Source organism: Ciconia boyciana, chromosome 9 (assembly GCF_034638445.1).
Source record: "Ciconia boyciana chromosome 9, ASM3463844v1, whole genome shotgun sequence".
NCBI lineage: Eukaryota > Metazoa > Chordata > Aves > Ciconiiformes > Ciconiidae > Ciconia > Ciconia boyciana.
In genome coordinates, this window is record NC_132942.1 from 227528 (window position 1) to 248295 (window position 20768).

Below are 20768 nucleotides of genomic sequence, written 5' to 3' on the forward strand. Positions count from 1 at the left end.
TAGCACTTTAATTACTTTTCCTTGTATTTAAGTTTGCCCATTAGATACTGTCATTATAGGTCACTGAGCCCCACTGCAAGGAACTGAAATTTCTTTACCCATCTACACACAGTTACTTGTTCTACAGCTTTCCAAACCAGCAGCTTTTTTTTTTCCCTCTCCCTAAAGAATCTTCTGATTAACTGAAGTCAATTTTGCTAAGTGCTAGTGGCTCTCAGAAGCTTGTTGTGTCAGTGATCCCCAGGGCTTCATTATGTTTTCAGGGCTATAAAACAGGAATTGCTCAGTCTTTTTGTAGAAATGTGAGATTAGCAGCTAATTCTTCCAGCCTCGAGCTCTTTGGATTTCACTCCCATCATTCCAAATCAGAGCATGTGCATCTTTTATGACAGTTCTAGCAGAAATTAGTTAAGAGATTTCCCATCTTTTTTCTCAATTTCAATCCAGGCTTGTGCAAAATTTTTAATGCACAAGTAGCCCAGGTCCTCAAATACACTACACAACTGCTTGCTGTTCTACATGCAACTTGGAGCTGCAGTCGTATCACATCAGAAGCACATTTTTAGTGCACCAAACACTTCATTCTTAATATGCCAATACAAATCACAGTGCAAATGGAATACGGAGCACCAAATCACAGTGCAAATGCAAGTTTTATATATATTTTCAACAAAGAAAGGCCCTTAGGCAGAGAGAGATTATGACTTGTCATGAAGGAATTTACTAAAAGTTGGGAGTAAAATCTCAGCGGTTTTATTCATACTACATAGGACATACACTCCTGCTACAGGGCTGAAATGCTAACACTAGAAGCTCAAGGTTGGCCGCTGTTCTCAAGCATCACCAAGTTACATTTTCCATCTGGTACATCAAGCACAATAAAATGGTAAGGAAAGGGAAAAGATGATGAGCTGATCGATTTACTAGATTATTATTAATTTATTGTTGATCTATCTCAGCTTAGTTAGCAGATCTCAACAGCAATCCTACTATTACTCACAATAGCATAGTATTACTCGGGTATCCATCTGAGTCTGTATTTTAATTCAGATTTTCAAGCATGGACTTTTCAATTCAGAATCCAGTTGCCTATGTTAAGGCATAACATTTCCAAGACTTAATCTAACACCCTGTTTTAAGACCCAAACAATTTTTCTTCTTCAGATGTCTTTTATGTTTTAGTTCTGATTATGTCCTCAGTCAGCAATGCCACATAGACGCAAGTAAAAATGGTCTGCACACTTGCTAATCTAATCATTCACTTCTGCTTTTGAGATAAAGTTCATATAATCTGATATGTTGTAAAAAAATACAAACACAACTTTTCAAACTAAGCTCAATCATATCACATCCTGCTGTCATAGAACTCTGCTACCTAAGGAACATGTTCTGTCAAAGGTTACACAACCTTCTGCAACAGGGTATGGCTAATCTTCAGTATTCCTCAAGTACAAACTCCACTCGAGTAGAAGCAGTATCAACTGCAGTGCCTTTAATGCGTCAAGACTTTCTTGCGTGTCAGGCCGCTTCCCCAGCAAAAGCAGCAAAGCTTCCTGAACAAGCAAAGCTTCCTTGAATAGATCAAAACTCCGTTCCAATAAAACATCTCTCGTACTTTTCTGTTCCCAGCTCTTGAATAAAGCCAGATGCTTGAGGAAGGAGAGAGGAATGAAAAGATCCCTCCCTCTACATGTGAATTAGAGAGTAATGATTTTTGGAGAAAAGGCAAACTGAACTGTGGATTTGCATCGATTACTCTGTGACGTGCTCCTTTCAGGCTGTCAGTGTCATCTCTACCCAACCGTCCCCATCCCCAGCAGAGGCTGGGCTTTCTATCTAACAGGAGACTGCATAAATTCTCCACAAGACTGTCTCTTCCTCCCAGTTGCTCAGTGCCAACTACTGCAAGTTGGCTTCAGGATTCAGTACACTGGTCTGCCCAGTATCAGCCAGGAACACAAAGATGGCAACCCCAACTCAGACACTTTCTCTGGCCTGTTCCATTTGCCATTTCATACTGATGTCCAATTTGCCTTTTCTCTTCACCCCCAAATAGAACAGTTAATAAGAGGAAGACAAAGCAGACTTAGTGAGGCCTAGACTTCGGAGGCCCCAGAGCTGGGACCACCAGAATAATGTTTTAACCCCAAATCTTAAGGTGGATATTTCTCTTCTAACCACTACTATTGCTTACTGAGCAGAAGTCTTTATCGTCTTGGCCATAGTGATACCTGGATCTTTTTAAGTGGCTATAAGCAATATAGAGCCCCATAAGCATGAGTATTCCAATCATTCCTTCTTGTATGAATTCTCTAACACCTGCCAACACCAAATTTCATCTGTAATCATGTTGCCTACTCCTTCAGCTTCATTAGATCCCTCTGATGACCAAGGACCTCAAGCACCCTATCTAATTTTGGGTACTGCTCATCTCCTTGCCAATTACATTTCTTTTAAAATTGCTGATAAACCCACCTTTTGGGACTCACTCACATTAACCTTTTGCCACACTGAAAAATTGTTTACTATTCCTCTATTTTCTGGATTGTGCCAGTTCCCCGTTCCTCTGTTTGCTGCTCACAGCTACTGGTTGGGAAGAAACCAGATTATGCAAAAGCAATGCCATGACCTAGCAGAATATATCATCATTGCTACTACGACGTGTACAGACTTTCTATTAACAGAAGGTGACAGGACTAATTACACATGCAAGTCTCTGGCAAATCAAAAGTGATGGATCAAGAATTAAATCAGGACTGGTTGCATTGCTTCAAGTAAAATTAATTACTCAACATATGCCTAAGAGCATAACTAGGAATCAATAGGACTTAAAAAACAAAAAGAGGTATAGACCAGGTGTTAAGCACAGTTTCCTGAGCTCTACTTGCCAGTGAAATACAACCAGCAGTCTAGGAAATTCACTTCTGCCCCCGTTCACCAATACTTAGGCACATATTTTGTTATATTAGTATAATTTAAAAGCTGTCCTAGTTGACCCCTCCACACTGAATAACAACTGGAAATTTCATTGTGTGTTTGTTTGTCAGCACTGAAGCACTGTTCCATTAACACCTCAAGGGGAAAAAAAAAAGCCTCTTCTTGGAAAGGAAAATGCCTGCTTTCTAATGAAAGAATTCCAGTTCTCAGACACGATGGTGACCTTCAGATTCTCCGATACTCATGAAGTACGAGCCACTCAGCTTCTGTTGAGATTTTTCTGGAAGACAAAAAAACTTCCAGCACTGAAGCTGGAATGCTATGTTGTTACATTCAGTAATTCCCAGCCTGTGTAAAGGGAAAATACAATAGCAAGACTGATGCATTACATCCTATTTAACCTGAATTTTCTTGTTTTTACATTATCAGCACACTGAACTTCAGGTACTGATTGTATTTTTGCTCTAGTAACTTTTGTGAAAGGCTACGTGTACTATGCAGTGAGGTAGTTAATTAGTAAAGAGGAAGTAAAGAGAAAGGAGGGGAAAGGCTTGGAATCTGTAGAATACTGAGGGAGAGAAAAATTACCAGTTTCATTGTCTAGTTACCTCTCTAAGTATGTCCTGAGATACACGCTAGGAAAATAATATAAAAATGATTTTGTTAGTTCTTATCAAATACAGTACAATAAGGAAAAAAGAAATTCTATTGCTGTGAATAAATACTTAAATTACTGAAAGCTGTACATTTTCTTAGCAGAAACTGGAATGAGAACATAATTTTAGTATAACTAAACCAGAACTAGGATTATTTTGTTACATACAGATTAGAGTAAGATTTTTTTTTTTATCATATGACTAGAATAACATGGGAAACAACTTGCTGCCTAAGGAAAGGAACTAGTGAAACCTGCTTTCACAGATCTATTGTCATCTTTGAAGTAACAGTATATAAATATTGGGGGGGGGTATGTGTATATATGTACATAGACATACACCACCCTACCACCACCCCCAATAAGCCTGTATTCCTAACAATATCCCTATTGGGCAAGAAATGGAAAATGCTGTAAACCCATTCAGGATTATGTATGTGATGACCATTAAGCAACATAAGCACATGCCGACTGAAGAAGATGGTAGCTGCTAGCTGAGTTCTGTCAGAATTTTCCCTCTCAGCACTAATTTTCATCTCTCGTCATAGCTGCTAGCTTCAGAAGTGCACAGACACAGAAATCTTGAAACAGTTATTAGCTGTCAAGTTTGGCTGAACAGCCACCAAATGAACACTGGAAATGCAATCATACATACCTCTATTTCTTAGGAGATGGTCTACCCTCACAAACAACATAGAAAAACAAGTGGCTCAAATAGTATTCAAAGAAAAAACCCAACAACATTTTATACACCGAGCAAGAGGAACCAGCTTCCCGCAGTGCCTGTCACTGAGTATGAAGCTTCTACAGAGGTAAAAACGTAACAGAATCCTGACTTCACATCATCTTTACTAATGAGACTCACAACCTTCTCCCAAAGCAAATGTGTGAACACGTACATGGCAACAGCACACATAACAAAACAAAACAGCTGCTTGTGATGAACTTCTGCAAAGAGGCTTTAACTTACTAAGTGCTGTAAAACAATTTTGCACTAAAAACATGCATTTTATTTTTCAGATGCTGAAATCAGAATTTCCCAATCTGAGAACTGGCAGTTTGTAGATTTGGCAATATGGTTTCATAAGCAGATTACCTCTTCCAATCTAGCAATGTTTTTAGCTTGATTTAGTCATTTACATCTGATGGTTGCTTCATGACCTAAGACATACAAAATGACCCATTTATCCTCAGGTCTTCATACCCCATCTTTATCTAAATTTACACCTTTCTTGGCAGCCTCAAATCAGTCAAACAAGCAAATAATCCATTAAGAAGGATTAGAAAAGCATCCAATCAGTCAACCAGCTCTGGCCAGGCTCACCAGCAACATAAGCCCTGGACACATAGGCAAGAACGTAGACAGCAGAAAGACAAACTTGCTTTACAAGATATTTAAAAGAAAAGTCAATCCTTTAGATGATCTATTTTGCACAGACTGAGCTAATCTGGACAAAATCTAACATTAAAGGAGGACACATTTCATAACACAAACAAGTGGACAGCTTCAAGCAGGGGGCTCTTGTTCAGCCTAATGCAGATGTCAGTTAATTACAGTAGAAGGTTATATCATTAGCAGCCAAATCGATACAAAAGGAATTAAGAGCTCGGACAGCAAGCTCCCCTGCTTTCCAGCACAGCACCCGGGGCTGTATTTAGCTAAAATTCAATACACATTAGCGAACAATCAATGTAGTCTTGTATGGGGATGTCTTCTTGAAATACTTTAATTGGACTCTCTAGTGTTATCAGTGCTAAACAAGATGTCAGATTAACGTAGAAGCCTTCCCAAATGGGACTGGCAGCCCACAGTCTGGAGAAGCCATGTTTACTTGTATTAAAACCTCATTGGCTTTCCAGCATGTATTAATAGCACTATTTTCACAGTTATCTTAAGAAAGAGTGACTGAAAAGCATCTTTACATACAGATGCTCCATCCTGTAAAACTCAGTGACCTCCATACTGGCCACAGCAGAGCCACTCCTTTTTGCAATTTTAGTCCTAGGCTTCATTAATCAAGAACCTGTCAGTCACACTAGACTGACAGTTTCTACCCTGAATTTATAACCTCTGCAGAGAATACAAATCAACAGTGAAATCAGCAACTGTAAAACACTCAATTGACAACTCCCGTAACTGCTATGAAATTTGCATGGCAATATTATACGTAGCAGCATACACTTCTCATGACAAAAATTTAAAACACTTTCCATTCTGTATTTTTCCTAAGTAAAACTGCAATACCGTCTTATCACCTAGCCAGGAAGTTATTTTTACTGTATTGAATTTTACCTTTGTTTTAAAGGTAGCACACAGCAGCTACATTACAAATTTCCTGCTCAGCGGAGCAGATGCTAGAAAACAAAGTCAAATCTTTCCTCTGAAATGTTTTATCTAACAAGATGAGAAACAAGTAGATCTATAAGAGGACAGTACTAAAAGAAACAAGGATTATGTTCACATGACACAGATGTGTACAACCTAGGGCTTTGACATTTCAAGCAGAACAGAAGCAAACATTAACTATACCTAAAATGCCACAGAATATTTAGTTTAAATATTTTCTGACATAAATTTAAGTTCCATAACTGACTAGGAACAGGCAGTACTGCAGCTAGTACTGACTGGCACTATAATCTGACAAGAGTGGTTACAACATCCACAACGTGCTAAGGGAGACTAGTATCTGTAAGGCAGAAAACAGCAGTAACATGGAATTTTAATTATTCCTGTTTAGATGGGTAAGCACAACAGCACGGAACATTATAGCAGACTGAGAAACACGTTATCAGAGATATTACAGAATACAAAAATCAGAAATAAAAGTGAACTCAGGAATTTTAATTACGCACAAGAAATAGTAAGTGCATTCAAAGCAGAAGTGCCCAATGTCCTGGTCAACTTCTGATCATCTCAGAAGCAGAGATTCCTTCAGGGAGAAGGGAGTCCTGATAGGTGCCCCTTTCACTATAGAGGGCAAAACAGTTTTGACAGTGTGGCTTCTACAACCCAGTTCTAAAAGTTCCGGGGAAGACAAAGACACGAACACAGTTCTGGTGTTCTATCTCCCTTCTGTCCATGACACTGCACAACAGGAGGACAGCTTAGAGTACAGTGCTTTGTCTCAGTGATTTGGATACGGCAGGTTTGATTATAAGAAATTCCACTGGGGCAGCCCACCTACACACTACCATTTCGTCAAAAGAAGTGATCCAAAAACCTTCTGAAGCTCTAGAACTAAGTAATAATCTGTCCCCTGACTGAAATTTTGCTTCCGTCTGGATCAAAGTTTCTTTGCTCCATTTTGTGTACCTTGAGAAGCTCAAGTGTCACAAAAGAAATGGATTGTTGACAGCAGACAGTCCTGCAAAGGACTTAAGAATAAATGTAAGCAAACATGACAAATGATTTGAACATGATGTCTTTTCTACAAATATTGCATGTCACAGTATTTAAAAAAACACGACAGCCTGAATTAAAGTCTTTGTATCCTCCCCCTCAAAACACCCTCCTTCTAAGAACTCTCTAAACCTTAATGCTTTAGTTAACTTTTTATTGTTTAAAGATTGTACCAAGACCTATATTCTTAAAATAAATGCACCGCTCTACTTCTCCTATAATCCCCCCCATTCCCAGGAGCTTATTGTAGGACCTGGTAGGACTGTAGCACGTGGTAAAAGTTCTAACTTTGGATTACAACTACTACTACACACTTTCAGTTGGTTCAATATACTTCACTCAGAATTTTTGGATGCTGCAGTCTATCAAAACTTTACCAAAATCTCTCCTATTGCCCCCCCCCCCCCCCAATTCTTAATAACTTTATTTCTAAAAGACTGTCATCTCAAAATACATGCTCTTTCACAACGTATCATCTTTCGCCAGCCTTAATTTTATGTGTGGGGTTAACATAGTAAATGAAGAGAGTGACTTCATGGTCAAAAAACAGCAGAAAGGTTTCCTGAGGAAAGTGGAAAGTATGAAGGGCCATTCAAGGTCTGGAGAGAATATATTTACATTTCTTTAATGTGAAATACAAAGAGCTGTTTTCCGTTGGACTTTTTGTAGTCAGTGTACAGAACAGCACATCTTTAAATAAGCAAAATGTTCCTAAAGTAAAGGATCAGCAGTGCTCACTGCACAATGTGACTGTCACGACAAGGAGATTTCAGCTGGAAAATAAATTACAGCCTAGTCTAGGAAGAAAACTGACATTCACTCACTGCACAGCACCTTATTTTTGTGTAAACTTGAAGGTATTGCTCAATTAACCCCCAGCTACTACTGTTTTTAAAAATTATGCCCCTGAAAAATGCATTGCAAAGCTTCCCCTTATGCAACTTCTATAGAATACAAAGTGCATGATTGCCCAACAACAAAAATATGCAACACTGTAAATCTCGAGCTGACAAGCAGCACATTCACCCAAGTTCTCTCCATCAAAAAACCCCAAATCGGCAGGGGGGAGGGACAATAACAAGTCTTTCTAGGGAACCATAAAAGTATTTTAACAGACAACATACTATGACACAACAGAGTATATTAAAGAAGTGTCATGCCTATCAAGAACTGGCTATCAATTCACAAAACACACTGACACAAGGAATCGGATTATAACCTATGGCTCCACTACTGACTTTTGTAGTATCTGTCAAACGTGCTTTTTAAATAACAATACCCCAAACTCTTCACACAGGCCACCAGAATTTATTGCTTTTGGATGTACAGTCCAAAACCAAACTCAGCATAATAAAAATTCTGAAGGTTATATCAATGTAATCTGTGTAGCTTTCAAACGTTATATAGCACTTTCATACTGTGTCCTGGAAAAACATGAAGCCATTATTTCTCCCCAGTAATAAATCATCTAAGCAATGCAGTACTTTCTATAATGGAAGAGCTACACACTGTATCTTCCATTACCTTCCAGTTTAATTAAATGTTCCTTGAATAAATCTTGTGCTTACACTCTTGTGACATGCCACCAGTGCTGACTTCTCCATTTATAAACTGACTGGATTCAGTCCAATCATCCCTGCTTATTGTACCTGTCACTCACAGAAAACTCCAGACTCATAGAATCAGTCCTCTTTGGGTCCTTCTTTGCTCGTTATTAATTTGATATGTCTGTAGAACTGAATTAATTATACGAGCTAGGTACCAACAGACCTCTTTTAGCTCACTTATTTAGAGTGGCCAAGAGGCTGAAGGAGGACAGGACACCAACTTTCCTTGCAGTGAAACTACTAGAAAAAATGCAATTTACTAAGCAGGAATGCATGCACTTGATTTAGTTTCAGTTTTCAATTAGGCAGAAAGCTTTGGTTCAGGGAACACGAAAAGCTTCCTCTTTGCCTTTGAATATAGAATCTTCTTAGTTATCTACCCTGACAGCGTAACGGCAGTATGGGAAGATGAGTTCAGACAAGTTAGAGCAATTTTAAAACATGAGTATCCTTCAAATGGCTACACATTTCTAGTCCACTGAAGCACCATGGTGATTTAAGCTAACCTGTTTCACTTCTAGTTAGAACAGACGAGAGGAGAATGTATGTTCAACTGTCGTCCTTCAGCAGATGAAGGGATATCTTTCACAGGAGATGCAGTAATAGTTTAAATCACTATTAACTTAATCATTAAGAGTCATCTGACCAAATGCCACTATGCAACCTGGGAAGAGAAGGCATCAAGTGCCATAAAAGTTATTCCAGATCATGTCAGCACCTAATAAAACAGAATGAGGATAAGCAGTAAATCACATACCACTGGCAGTAAACTTATATAAAGTGGTATTTTCCTCTCCTGAACCAAGACTGTTACCAGGAATTTTTATAATGTTGTATTTTAATATGCACTCCACGATGATCGGGAGTCATCCTAACTTTTCATGATGATAAGAAAAACATCCCTACAAATTCCCTTATATTGCATCTCCATTATGTTAATCTAGTAGGGTTTGGGGGGTTTTTATATTTCTTGTTCTTAAAAGGGAGAAGAGACATATTCTGTGTATATGTTTAAAATACTTTAACAACCTGGGCATCTAGATTAAATTCACAAAACTCTCTCAGAAACAGTTTAAAAGCATGGATTACAGAAATTATTAAATTAAGTACTTCAATGGCTTCAGTTAACACTCAACATATCAGTGTTGGAGTTAAACCACCAGTTAATCTGAAGGTCCTTAATATCCCAATTTCTGTGGACCTGTGGAAAATTAACTGGAAACAAGCTATGTCATAGAAGTCACTATTGGGTTTCTTGGACTTTCTAATCCATCATAATGCGGCTAGCACCAGACAATTTAGATGTACTAAATTCTGTTTCAGAACGGCATCACTCTCAATTAAGGAAAATAAGTCAATTATGTGCAGAACATACTTTAGTAATATTTAACTTCATTTTCCTCAGGATGTCTAATATGATACACTGTTACATCAAGGAAATAAATTTTGCACTTGTATCAGATCCAGTGACAGCAGAAACCACTTTTGCAGCAATTCATCAACATGGTAGCAGTCTATGTGTGCACTACTTTATCTTCCATCCGAATCCGTACAGCTCAGTTAACAAGCTAGGAATTTTAATCTAATTAGCACAGGTAATAAAAGCCCTGTAATCTAGCGTTGCTGTTTACTTGGATATTCACAATGTCCTCAGAAATTCTCCACTTGAGCAAGGCTTACAAATCATTAAATTCCAAAAGAACTGGTGAAATTTGAGGAGTCATCACAACTATACTGAAAAGTTAATTAAAATCCATTTTATCACCACCACAGTAGAACCTAACCTGCTAAAAAACATTTTTAATTTCATTCTAACGCCAGGCCTATGAAGCAGAAAGAAAAGTACTTTCTTAATACATGCACCAACATATGCTGGGGGCCACCCAGCCGGAAAGCTGCTTTGCAGAGAAGGACCTGGGGGTCCTGGTGGACACCAAGCTGAACATGAGCCAACAGCGTGCCCTTGCCGCACAGCAGGCTAATGGTATCCTGGGCTGCAGCAGGAAGAGCACTGTCAGCAGGGAGGTGATCCTTCCCTTCTCCTCAGCAGTGGTGAAGCCACGCCTGGAGTGCTGTGTCCAGTTCTGGGCTCCCCAGTACAGGAGAGACACGGACATACTGGAGAGAGTCCCACAAAGGGCCACAAAGATGATGAAGGGACTAGAGCATCTCTCCTATGAGGAAAGGCTGAGAGAGCTGGGACTGTTTAGCCTGGAGAAGGGAAGGCGCGAATGGGGATCTCATCAATGTGTACAAATACCCGAAGGGAGGGTGCAAAGAGGATGGAGCCAGACTCTTCTCAGTAGTGCCCAGTGATAAGACAAGAGGCAATGGGCACAAACACAGGAGGTTCCCTCTGAACATCAGGAAACACTTTTTTACTGTGAGGGTGACCAAGCACTGGTACGGGTTGCCCAGAGAAGTGGTGGAGTCTCCCACCTTGGAGATATTCAAAAGCCATCTGGACACGGTCCTGGGAAAGTGGCTCTAGGTGGACCTGCTTGAGCAGGGAAGTTGGACCAGATGACCTCCAGAGGTCCCTTCCAACCCCAGCCATTCTGTGTGATTCTGTGAATTTTGCACATCTGCAACCACAGCATAAATTAAGCAACTTACCCAAATCCAAACAAGACGATGCACAGAATCAGTAGCCAAGCTCACGTCCTGTGTTCCAGTCCAGTGTCTGAGCCACATGAGGGATCACACAGCTTTACTGCTTCCAACTACAAAGACTTGTCTACTAGAAAACAGTCACAGACTACTAAAATACCACACCGTGACATTTCTTGCACAATTCCTGCTTTGCTCATCAAGCCTAACTGTTATTTGAATTTTTCTGAATCAGAAATATTTCACAAATCAATAAGGTTTTCCTAGTAGTCCAAAGAGTCTTCTAAGGTACTATGTTTTATACAAGTTTCTTCCTGTCACATTCTATTTTTTTCCCATAGGGGTGAAGGACAACGCACAACCCCAAAGTTCCACTTTACAAACTCCTCAACTATTCTTCATTTTCTTACCTGCTGAACTTTTATTTACTCTGGCTATTAAAAAAACCCCAAACCCAACCAACCAAAAAACCCCCCACTCCCAAAGCAAACCTAGATGAGTCTTTCCATTCTATTGTCTTGCTCAGACACTACAGTTCAGATTTCTGCTCTTGAGCAGTGATGATGTTCGTCAGCTCTCACAACCTGTCCATAACTGCCAAGACAAGCTATTTTTTCAAGGTAAATTCTACAAGAGTACTAGCATCTTCAGCATCTTAGGAACTATCACACCCTTTTGCCAACTATCTCTCTCTGTTTTGTTTTTGCTCTCTAAGACATACAGCTCTACTTTGCACTATGCCTTCATTAGCCCCACAGCAACTGTTATGCAGAAAACAGTCACAACATTCTTTTGCTGGAGAGAAAGTGGGTTTTATAGCAGCTATTTAATGAACTGGTTTTTTTTCTTAATGAAGTATGCAGAAAACATTAATCAACACTAAGGTTCAAAAGAATATTAGAGAAATACTGTGTTCTATTTAAAAAGATCAAATTGATTATGACATCCTTCCTATTAAATAGGAACAGTATTTCTCTCAGTAACGCAGATGCAGAACGGAAATGCTACTAAGCATTCTGATTTTGTGATGTGCTGAGCAACCAGAAGTTCTCCTTACAATCAGGAGGAGCTATTGGTACCAGTCCTTTATATATTTTGTAAGGTCAAAATTACTGCTCCAATTTGTATAAAATGCCGCTGCCTTAAAACATAGTAATGGATTGCTGATAACCATAAAACATCCTCCTCCTTTCTCAAATGGAGAGTAAGTATAGTGAAAAAGGGAAAAAAAAAAAAGCCTAGACAGACCAAATATAAACAAGGATTTGCAGAAAGAACTTTTAAAACTTTCCCGACATTAGAAATCTGCACTGACTTGCTCAGCAACGAAGTTCTGATGTGTAAGGAAACTACCAGCAGCTTTGACCACTATTTTACTTCCATGCTCAGTTCCTAGGGGAAGGGGAGAAAAAAATCATTGCACATCAAGAGCTTCTACTTTTTCCAGCATAAACTTTCACCAACAATGAAAGGCGTGGTTCCGCCTTCCCACATTCACTTCCCTCACTCTTATGTTGACTCCAGTGGCCCCATGAAAAAACAGCAATGGATTTTCAGCTCAATTAGTTCTTTCATTACCATCTAGGTGTACAATCATTAGCATCAAAACGAGGATGGAAGGTATAGGACTAACCTTGTCAGCATACAGCACAGACGTATGTAGATAGCAGTGCGGGTGGAACCAGAGGCTGCAGCATCTCAACACCGATTGGGCTGCTCCTCAGTCACAGATTCCCACCGCTCACCTGCGGGATGAAGACCACCACTCAATATATCGTCTCCAGTCTCCCTTCTCCTCAATGACTTCTAGGATGCATAGCAGCACACTAAATGCAATCCAATCAAACTAATATAGTTCTTACAATTGAGTCTAACAGTAAGTTTTGAAGACTGGTTAAAACAATTGTCTCCGTCTCTTGAAAAGGAAGCAAATCTATTCCCCATTAAGTCAGGAAATGCAGTTTAGCAACAATGTGAAGGCTCTTGAATAACAGAATCCTTAAGAATGTGCATGGTTCTTTACAGTTTCACTGTGATATCTAGGGGTCTTAGTGGGCAATATGCTAAGCAAATGGTGCATGCTGGTTTCCTCAGAGCACTTGGCCTAGTTATGCATGCATAGCTAATACTATATTCAAGCTCATCAGAAACTGCAATTAAATAAAATCTCTTCAAAACAGAAAATATATGGCATGAGTCAATGCATTTCTCAGATATAAAGAAGTGATTCAGGCACAGTAAACACTTTTGCTGCATGACTCCAGGGTCCTCAGAGGCATTTTATGTCACTTCATCTCAATTAACCTCCCAAGAAAGCAATTCAGATCTGAGCAAGAGAGAGGAGAAAAAGATTACTGACAACACACAAAAGCCACTCTGATGTCATAATGCTGTATTACTTGAGTCATAGGCAGATTTCCTGGAATTCAGTTTTGAAGCAGGAAAGCAGGCAATAAAGAATATAGAAAGAAGAACAGCTACCTGCTGTGAATCACAGGAGAAATTATCTCAGATGCCGATGAAGTTGTTATTACTGCTGAAAGTTAAAGCTTTCCAAACTGCACCTTATCACGTTATTGAGCTTCGAAATGTTCCCAATCTCAATTTTGCACATACTGCAAATGAAGAATACAATAGTTTTAACTCTCTCACAGTAGCTTCTGGGTCACAAGATGGTTTTCTATCTCCTTACTTCCAAAAAAGACAATTTACTGTAAACTCATAGCTGCCACTACCTGTTCTGACATTGTTGTTCCAGCACCACCCTTTACGTAGGAGGACCAACAGAAATAACCATCAGTACTCTGTTACATTATTTTAAGACACTTTTTTCATTAGGCTACACTGCATTCCACACAAGAAAATTCAGTACTTCGGAGCAGGTATACTTTTGGGTTGCATGAAGCTAGCAGTCTGTGATAATGGATCAAAAGAACAAATCACAAGGATTGTTGTAGCTACGTGCAAAGGCCTGTAGGGTTCTAGCAACACTGAGAGATTCTTATTAGTAGAGAGAATACCTTAAACATAGAATACAATAATCTTAAAATGAGTAACCTTAACAAAACCAGGCCTTAATGGTGTTTGGGCCAAATGCTCAAAATGTCTATAGCAATCCAGCATTATAGCACCAGTGCTTTCAAATAAAATAACCTTGATGTGATCAGGATACAAGAGCACATACATTTCTGCAGCTCTTATACAGATCTTTACAAACAATAGTTGTAGGAGGAAAAATACAGGTTTTCATATCAAACCACTGGGTCAACTCCAGCAGGAAGCTGTTTCAGCTTGACTGCCATCTGGTACCTCTTTTAGTCCACAAGCCCCCAGCACAGATGTCCACACTACTAACTCTCTTCACAACTAGCACTGCCTTCTCACTAGAAGATGAAACACGTGGATTCCAAACCACCTAGATGCAAACTAAGCCCAAACTGCTACTGCGAAGGACAGTCTCACCCTTCCCATACACTCTTGTCGCATTTTTGCCATCCAAGTGAGCAGTCCTACGATCTCCCCACAAGCTGGACAATGCGATTCAGCTGAAAGCTGAAGCCCTCTTTCACCCAAAATTTGTTTAAAGCCAGACCAGTTTCCCAGTCCAGTTGATTCTACAACTGCATAATTGCTACCACCAGCACGACAAGAGGCATTAGGATAAAGCAGCCTGGAGTTGGTGAAGAAGGATCAGGAAACCGCAGTCTGAGCATCATGGCAAAGGAAACTAAAGGTGTTCAGACATTTTTAAGATTTCATTTCAAGATTTTTGCCCAATGACAGTTTCAGAAAGTACTGTCCCTCAACTACTCATTTTGCCCTTGCAGAGCAGGCAAGCAGAAAAGAGCACGCACCCACAACCCATCTTTTGCAATATGAAACCTAGCTGCTTAGTCTACCACCAACGGAAGTGTCTCAAGGGGACAGAGCAGATTTTACCACAGCCACATTAAACCCGTTGGCTGTCAAAGCCCCAAGTTCTCCTCTTGGACACAAAGGTAATCCCTGTAACACAAAACACAGATGTACAAGTGAGGTATGAAAGCTTGCTGCCCTGCTATGCATGCTATCATTTTGTGGACAAGGACTACGTGCTTTCCAGGACTATCTGCACTCTACCTGTCATTTAAATTCTGATGAAAAAGAGTAAACAACTGTTGCAGTGAATGATATTATTCTATCATGTCTGTAATGAAGACATGTCTGTTTTCAATCAGGGCAGTGATAAACTTCCCCTGCAGTGTATTCTATCACCATTTGTCATCCAAGGGCAACAGGTAGATAGCACTGCATCAAACAGCTGGGAAAAAAGATCATATTCTCTACTCCATTACTCACGTTAACACGTTCTCCGGACATCAGACATTTTAGATTGTACTGGTCAGTGCTATGACTGTGGACTATAATGCAACTGTCACATGAGATATCCTGCAGTCAATTCCCCATAATAAATGGCTCCCTGTTTTTGTTACACAGCATATATGATTTACAAGATTAACAACTGGCATATACATGAAGAAATAAGGAGGGGGGTGGGAAATCACAAATTGAAGATGGAAAAATCATATTAAAAACCACCCCTTCCATTCTGCCCAAAGATTAAAACCCTATCATGCCATTTTTCAGTGCATTTCAAGTGTCGTTTCACAGCACGGAGGGTCTGGTTTTGCCCCAACAAGATGACTGTCCACACTAATGCACCTCACTAGGAAGCTTTGTTCTGCTTTTTTCTTAAGACTCCTAATTTCATATCACTTGTCAGACCTCCAGTTTATACTAAACAATTCTTCCTCCTCCTGTGGGTTTGCATTCTTTTCATGTTTATTCAGTGTTCCCACTTGGTCCACTCACGTATCTGTCTCGGACTTAAAAAATTTACAGTACCTGAAACAATTGTTAGTGACTCTGCCAGTAATCACCTCCAGAACTCCTAGGACCAGTGTCAGATTGTCACTTTCGCTGCTGTAATAACCAGGTCAGAACCAGTATGAAAAGAGTTCCTGTCAGAGAAGCCAAACATGTAACCTTCACCAAGGCCACCAAGAACACAAGGGTGCCAAATCAATGGTCCCTATAGCCCAGTCTCTGCCAGCTGGTTCTGCCAACTGTTTCTCAGAGTGCAGAAAATCCTTCACTGAGAACTTCCTAATAGCAGGTATACACAGTAGAGTTACCTGTTTCAACACACTCGCTACTTCATATTGACCTTACTGATAACCCCACAGTACCCCAAAGAACGATGAGATGATGGCAGCTGTTTTCCACGTACACCAGACGTCCACTCCCTGCTTCCTATCGCTCTCCACACCTTGCAGAGTCCCCGTCCCAGCTGCTTGGGTCCCTCTAGTCCCGTGGTCTAATAGCATTCTGTAAACCTTTGAGTTGTTTAAACATTTCTGTACTTTCTGTACCTCTCCCCCTGCCCCCCCTGTTTTAACATCCATTCTGAAGAAAAAGTTGATGTGGCAAGGAGAATTGCAAATAGGTTATTGAAATCAGAAATGCTCTAGAAGTATCTAACCAGGACAAGCGTAGCCAAACCCTACCTGCTGCTAAAATTAAGAGAAAGCTGAATTGGTAGCATTGGCACGCCCTCTCCCCTACAGCTCTAGCGTTCTTCTCTGTGGTACTCCCTCCCTTACAGGGACCATCCACTGAGATACAAGAGACCCCAGTCCTATCTGCTAGTGTTGCTCTTATCAATCTTTTTCTATATCCCCCCAATTCCCTATCAGCCTTCCTCTTGTTGCCAGTCTTCCCCCTCACATCCCAAGAATGGCTCAGCCACTTCTCTCCAGAACCGTACTATCTCTAAGCAATTATACCAGGAATCCAAGTATTAGCAGTACTATGCAGAGGAACTAGAGACAGGCTAAAGTTTCCTCTTTCTACACTAGCTATTGATAAAACTTCTAGCCTACACCAGGGCAGACCCACTTTTGCCAGAGAGGCTCCATGCCGCATTTCTTCATCCCAGTACCAAGTCTGAGTGGGGGGGGGGTGGGACAGGGAAGAGGGAAAATAAATAAATAAATATCACACCTTGTTAAATGAAGAAGGCGTACAGATAAATTTGAAGTTGGATCTTGCTTTACAGGGGATAATACTTTCTGCAGGGGGTTAGACCTGATGACCAAAAATCTCCTCCAGTGTAAATTACTACAATTCTGTGCAAAGGGAACATGGAGCTTAAAGTTGCCAGAATAGGGATTGTGTCCCAGGCTTTGAGACAACTTCCTGATTTTGGACAGAATTAAAATTGCTTCTATGCGCTTTACTTGTGGTTAAACATACCAAAGATGATGTTACCTGGTTTTGCTACAGCCTCAGGGAAGAAATTCACTTTCACTTGTATGCATACCTCCCAAATCCTTTTCAGTGTCACTGCTTTCCAGAATACCTTCCCATTTTACAGGTACGGGCTACGTGTACTTGGACGTACAGTTTTACATTTGGCCGCATTAAAACATTTCATTTGAATGAGCTCAGCTTACCAAGTAAGCCAGGTACCTTTCTGATTACCCTGTCCCCAGTACTTACAGGTTGGCGAATGACGCATCATTGGCTTATCTTACGCTGTCAACAGAAATGGTGAACTGCATTAGGCTGCTAAACCAGGTAAAGATGCACTTTAAACCACCCTCTTGAATAACCAGTGCCCTTCAACAGCTGTGAAGCAGGCCTGAACACCTGGGTCTTCTTTAACCACGGAAGGTGGCCAAAGGTGGTTAAATTTAGTGTTGTTTAATGTGCATAAAATGCTAAATTCACACACCTTGCAGAATTCTAAGCATATTACTTCTCTAAAGATGATTTTATTGACTAAATCTGTAATCTCAAAGAATGAAACAGTTTGATAACAACTGTTTTCCAAAAATACCCATCATTAAAGCGTAGCATTATAATGCAGGGATCCTACACTGGATTTTCTTTATGTTATCTGGAAACTATTGCAGCTAGGGAAGTTCTCCTGCTTGCCCTTCACAAAAATTAGCACAGCATTGGAATTTTTTTTTTTTAATATCTCAACATTTATTTTAAAAACACCTAACATATTTGGGAGAAAAATCTCTTCAACGAATTATTTTACGATTCCTGAATGCATGTTCTCTCTTCCTGCTTGCTTACAAATATTTATCTCCCAGTTTAGCAACATCCTCTATTAGTAAAAGGTTTAAGAGCCTCTCATTCTCATATGATATGCAGTCTTGTTTTTTCCAAATATTCCCCATTTTGTTCTAGGATTTGTGTTCACTAAATTCTACAATACTAGCAGACCAAGAAAAAAATGGTGAAGGTAGAGCATACTGACATTATATCAAAGTCCCTAAAAACAAGGACAGATAATTTAGCACCCATCAGAGAAAGTCATAGAAATAATGCCATTTTTGTTAGCAGAGCTGATGCTGCACCTGTGTGGTACCTGACCTCTAAAGTGAGAATTTTTGTATACATCCATTTTACACACTTCTGCAGAATAAGCAGATTACCTATGTAAACACACATCTATTGCACCTTTGATCTCCTTAAAAACAAGAGCAAGCAAGAGGGCTGATTGTTATCAGCTGTGCTATTACATGATCATTTTGGAACTGAACTACAGTTTTATTTGGGATGGCTTCAACTTTGATACACAGAAGTTAAACCACTTCTGCTTCTCAAGCTGCACTACATGCCCAATAACACTGTGTCTTAAAAAAAAAAAAAACCACAAGAAAAAAAAAGAAAAAAAAGAAAAAGGGGCCAAGTTTTATTCCCAGTGAACTTACTTTGGTCTTAGATATTCCCATCTTACTCTTTCTTTGATTAGGGGGAAAAACCCCAACATTACAAAGGAATAAATGTTTGGCTGCCTACCTGTGGACTTCAAGTCTTGCAATTTAGGAAAAACACAAAGGCAAGATCCAATACAGTTTTGGGACAAGTATTTGGCAGTTCTTTAACTGCTACAAGTTGTATTGATAATCTGGCTCCAGTTAAATCACAATAAAAGGCCTCCCGCTAACACCAAAGGTTATATACATCTACTCTACAGGCCAGGAGTGTATCTGCAATTAAGAACCTTTTACAAAACTGCAATTAAGAACCTTTTACAAATGCAAAGAGTGAAAGTCAGAATATAAATAGATATTTCAGCCACTTTCTAATGAAGCTACATACACATATCAATTTACTGCTCTGACTAGCTGATTCTTGCAATAATCTATGTATTAATACTGTACTTACAGCATCTACAGATTGTACCTATTTGTGCCATCTCACATGAGGATGATGCAGTTTAAACAGTTCACTGAACATGCTGTTTAGAATACATCCTAGAAGGTCAGATCAAACAAACTCTTTCTGAACTCTGCTCAAAACAGTTACAAAAGTATGGCAAGTACCTACCAAGTTCTCATTTTCTAGCAGAGAAAGAATTTTCTTTAAAAAACATGCTGTTGTCACACTAAGACCTTCTGAGGTATAATTTTTCAAGAGGCAGAACCTGTTCAAAGATCTTCCATCAGTGTTAGTGGCAGTCTTTGAAATGGTATCACCTGGTAACCTATGTCCTGGTCTTGAAGAATGAGACACATCTTGACTGCTACATGGACAGAATATTTATATACATAATACATATGCATACATACCAAAGTTTGTCGTTCTAAAGAAGTTACCTTCAAATTTCACTTGAAATAGTACAATTCAAGTATCCAAAAATCAATTATAGGATAGCCAGTTTAAGAAGATTCATACTACCTTTTTTTTTTTTTTTAACCAAAGGTCACTTAAAGAGGTCTAACATAGCGTACAAATACAGTCCAGACAGAAATCTAACTCTCATTTCTGGAAGTAAGAACACTATTAGAAAGAAGAAATAGAAAGGATATTGGAAAGAAAAGCTTGTCTCCATGGGATTAGAAGTTTGACAAGAGTCCCCTTAAACAAATAAAAGTAATTCCACACTCAGGAACTCAATAACTGTGTCACAGAGCTGACACAAATTTCTGGGTAACCTTTTTGACTTCTGACAGGCAATCTCCTGCCTTTTGAAACTATCCACAGTCTGTGAGAATTTATTCTTCAGTCTCGATGTAAATCAAGTATAAATGGTTTCCTCACATCTTAGGGTCACATGGTTTCCAAGCTCTAACCTTAATGATGTCCTGGCAGACTGTACAACATGCAAAAGTAGGAGTTGCATTAACTGTGCTAAATAGAGAATACAACCAATAGTAGAAATGAAGTTCTTACTACCTCAAATTTCTTGGTGTAAAATCACACAAGAACCTGTAGTCATAGCTGATTTTTAAACAAGTTTAAAAGCACAGTCTGATAGCATCATAATAAAGAAGCTGAATTCAGATAACGCAGAAGGCTGGATTCTGCCTAACTCTGTCAACAGATGAAATTCCCTGTATTGGCAAGACACTCGACTTGGTCAAGGCCACTTACATTGGATTTCATTGAGCATCAGCTGCACATATGAAGACTTTTAACTTTGAAAAAAAAAAATCCTTTTAAAGTAACTGTCTACACAACCCATTTGTATGATGGACATAATTCCCTCCACACACAC